The sequence below is a fragment of the Lactuca saligna genome, chromosome 4, assembly GCF_052625555.1.
Source record: "Lactuca saligna cultivar CGN05327 chromosome 4, ASM5262555v1, whole genome shotgun sequence".
NCBI classification, from domain to species: Eukaryota; Viridiplantae; Streptophyta; class Magnoliopsida; order Asterales; family Asteraceae; genus Lactuca; species Lactuca saligna.
The window spans coordinates 39,238,217-39,242,778 of record NC_136420.1 but is presented as its reverse complement, the minus strand read 5'-3'; positions in this window follow the sequence as shown (position 1 = coordinate 39,242,778).

Genomic DNA, 4,562 nt, shown 5'->3' with positions numbered 1-4,562 from the left:
GTAATGCTCAGGTGCAATCCTAACTCTCGTGGAACGCCTCAGAGGTATAGATTCGTCAATTGGCTCAACAGGAGCTTCCTCCTCAAGTTGAGGGCTAGGGTTTGAAGTTCCTTCACCACTTGACTCTTGAAGTTCTTCAAGGTCAATTTGCCTCCCACTGTCTCCTTGGCTTATAAGTTCTCTCTCTCTCTCTCTCTCTCTCAAGACTCCTCTTCTTACTACAAAGACCACATTATCCCTAAGTCTGTAGAAGAGGTAACCAAAGGATCTTTGTGGGTAGCCGATGAAAATACACCTCTCGCTTCAGGGTTCTAGCTTATCATGAGACTCACACCTCACAAAATCCTCGCAACCCCAAATCATGATGTGGTCTACTTTAGGTACTTTACCAGTCCACATCTCGTGAGGAGTTTTGGCAACTTTCTTTGTAGGGACTAGATTAAGAATATGGGCGGCAGTTAGGGGTGTAAACGAGCCGAGCCGAGCCCGAGCCTGACAAAGCTCGAGCTCGGCTCGTTTAATTTGAGGAAGCTCGAGCTCGAGCTCGAGCTCGATTCGAGCCTTAAAATGAAGCTCGAGCTCGGCTCATGAACAATTTATTGGGCTCGCGAGCCTAATCGAGCCTAAACGAGCCTCTATGTGTGTGTGTGTGTGTGTGTATATATATATATATATATATATATGTGTGTGTGTGTGTATGTATGTATGTGTGTGTGTGTGTGTATATATATATATATATATATAAAGGCTCATTTAAGCTCGTTTAGGCTCACGAGCCCATCAATTGAAGCTCGGCTCGAGCTCATTTAATAAATGAGCCTCATATTTAGGCTCGAGCTCGGCTCGGGCTCATTTAATTCGATCTCGAGTCGAGCTTTTAACGAGTCGATCCCGAGTAGCTCACGAGTAGCTCGGCTCACTTACACCCCTAGCGGCAGTCTCTAAGGCATACCCCCAGAATGAGATTGGTAGCGAAGCTTGACTCATCATGAAACGAACCATATCCAACAAGGTTCGATTACGCCTCTCAGCCACACCATTCAAATGCGGTGTCCTGGGAGGTGTCAATTGTGAGACAATCCCACATTCCCTAAGATAGTTGAGGAACTCTGAACTAAGATACTCACCACCTCGATCAGGTCGAAGCATCTTAATGTTCCTGCCCAATTGATTCTCGACTTCCTGTTTAAATTCCTTAAACCTTTCGAAAGTCTCTGACTTATTCTTGATTAAGTAGACATATCCATATCTACTATAATCATCAGTAAAAGTCAAATAATAACGACTAACATCCCTTGTGGCATGTTTGAATGGTCCACACACATCTGTGTGTACAAGGTCCTACAAACCTTCACCCTTCTCACAAGAACCTGTGAAGGGTGACATTGTCATTTTTCCAAGTAAGCATGATTCGCAACTATCATCAGACTTTAGGTCAAATGACTTCCAAGACTCCATCCTTTTGGAGTTAGCCTATGCGTTTCTTGCTTATATGTCCAAGACGACAGTGCCATATTGATGCTTTTTCCAAGTTATTATTATTAGGAGAATCAATACACAAAACATCATTTCCTAAGTTATTTACAACAGATACAGTTTCATACACACCATCACAAGGTAATGCTTTAAAATAAAGACTATTATTAAAGAAAGCATTAATCGAACCAACTTCATTATCAAATGAAAAGGTAAAACCTTGTTTATACAATGCATGAAAGGAAATAATATTTTTTGCCATTTCTGGCGAATAACAACATTTATTGAAATCTAAAATAAACCCACTACTTAGCGATAAAGTATAAACTCCAATCTTGGTGACAGGTGAAGCTTTCCTATTTCCCATGATCAAGTTTATTCTTCCTTGCACCACATTCTCACTTCTTCTTAGTTCCTGCAAATCAGAACATATATGAATACCACAACTGGTATCAAGGACCCATGAGTTAGAATAGGGTGAGTTATTAGATAAGATAGTGTAAATACCTTCATGGTTGGGTTTAACTTTCCCATCCTTCACGTCTTGCTGGTACTTTGGGCAGTTCCGCTTCCAATGTGCCTTTTCATGGCAATAGAAACATTCAGCCTCTTTTGGGTCAGAAGAAGGAGTGATGAAACCTTTCTTGGTTCCACTTGAAGAAGAGCCATCAAGGGTCCTAACCTTGGTACCCTTCGAAGAACTCTTTCTCTTCTTCCCTCGTCCTTTCCCGATTGCCAAGACAGGGGCGGAGTTGGTAGGAGTAGGAGTAGTGACAACCTCCTTACCCTTAAGACCACTTTCCACGGTCTTTAAGAGTCCTTGAAGTTTTCTAAGAGTGACCTCTTCCTAGATCATGTGGTATGTCATGCAGAATTGATCATAACATGAAGGTAAGGAGTGCAAAATAATATATATTGCTAGCTCCTCTGGGAAGTTCACATTAAGCTTCAGCAAGCGGTCCACAAATCTTTGCATTTTCTACATGTGGCCTGTGATGGGTTCTCCATCCTTCATTTGGGTTGTTATCATGGAGGAGATGATTTCATACCTCTCTTATCGTGCACTTTGATGGTATATTTCCATCAAATCTTGGTGCATTTCAAAAGGGTAGTAGTCCTCGTAGGACTTTTGGAGATCGGCTGTCATAGTGGCCATCATGATGCATGCCACCTTGGTGGCATCCATTTCATGTGCCCTAAAGTCAACGATCTCTTGAGGAGTAGCAACTGTCTCATCAATCTTCTTAAGCTCCTTATCGAGGACATATTCTTTGTCCTCGTAGCGGGTAATCATTTGGATGTTTCTGATCCATTCATTAAAGTTGGATCCATCAAAAGTGACTTTCCCACACAAGTTCATAAGAGGAAAGGAGCCATTAGGATTAAAGCTAGAAGTAGCAGTGTTTGCAGACATCTGAAAAGAAGAAAAGTTTAGTTTAGAAATAGAAATAGTCCTTAATAAAACACCCAAATGTAGTATTAAGGCTAGGACCCAATCACAATATATTATACTTAGAAGAGGTATGTCGTAATCTAAGTAATAACATATTTGAAAGGTAGGTAAATGACGATTCACCAATTTCCACCAAATTCGAAATATTAAAAATATTTAATTTGGTTCTAAGAAACTCCTAGATTCTTTTGAGATTCAATGAACTTTTCAAAGTCATGTTTCAATCTCGAGTGTGCCCTCCAAGTTTTGTGACTGGGATGCCGAGGATCACAAAACGAGGTGTGAAGTAACCATGCAATTTACTTGGTACCCTTAATAAATTACCCCTCAATCGATGTGTCGGTTAACCACACACGCTCCATCGATACTATGATAAATATTAAGTCACCATTTACCTACCTTGTTAAGTCCAAGTTAGTGTGCCAGTTAACCACACACACTCCACTAACGACTTAGAAAAAGTATAAAGTGTAATTTCATGGATTAGCACCTTATTCTCATTTTTCCTAAAGTAACTATGATTGAGAATTTAATAAAACATTTAGTTACTTTATAATATTCATCATACTTTTAATGAGAATTTATAAGTCCTTGTCTTACCCGTTCGGCTAACGATCCTCCACCAGTCAAGCAAGCGGTGGGTGAGAGTGGATACCCTTTAAGTTGCCATTTTATAGGCAACAACCTTATACCCACCTTATAGACCGGCTTCGTGAATGAGGCGTACTAGCGGTAAGACGACTTTAATCTTACACACACACACATATATATATATATATATATATATATATATATATATATATATATATATATATTATTAACTTATAATATTATAAGTATAAGGGTTGAATTTTAACTTTTTATAATTCTAAGGGTTGGAACTAAAGTTTTAATCAAGAGTTTACTTGTTCCAAAACTTGAGGGCAAGTTTTGTAAACTTTCAAAACTTTTCATTTCTGATAACTTATGAATTAATTGAGTCATAAAAATGAAGACTCTTCATTTTTTTATAACTCTTGTGTTATTTTAATGGCTTTAATAAAAGTGTGACTATTGGTTTTCCATAACTTGAGAACAAGTTATGGACTCCATTAAAACACATAATGATCAAGAATTAATCTACCACATAGGTTACAAATAATTCCTATGATCATCTAAACATCATAAGATCAAGAACATGAATATGAACACTTTCATGAATCAAAACTTACACTTAAAACTTTGTAATTTTGATAACTTGTTGTTGTAAATGGATTAGTAAAGACATTACACCATCTAAAACAAGTTTTCAAGTTCCAAAACAGTTTAGGGTAATGTTTCTAGTCCATTTCCAGCAACTAAAGTCGAAAAACTGCATTCTGAGGCTCCTACTCGCCGAGTGCATGAACCTACTCGGCGAGTAGGTTGAAGATTCACATGAACTCGGGGAGTCCCCCCATGGACTCGGCGAGTTCATCAGTCAGATTGCAAAAATATCGACTTTTTTCAACTATTTCGCACAAATAACAAACAAACAAACCTGGCTCTGATATCACTGTTGGGTTTTGAGCATTCTAACACTTCCTAAGTGTACATGCAACCCTAATAACCTTGGATCTATGTTTGTCTAATTATCATGCAAAGTTGATTTCCA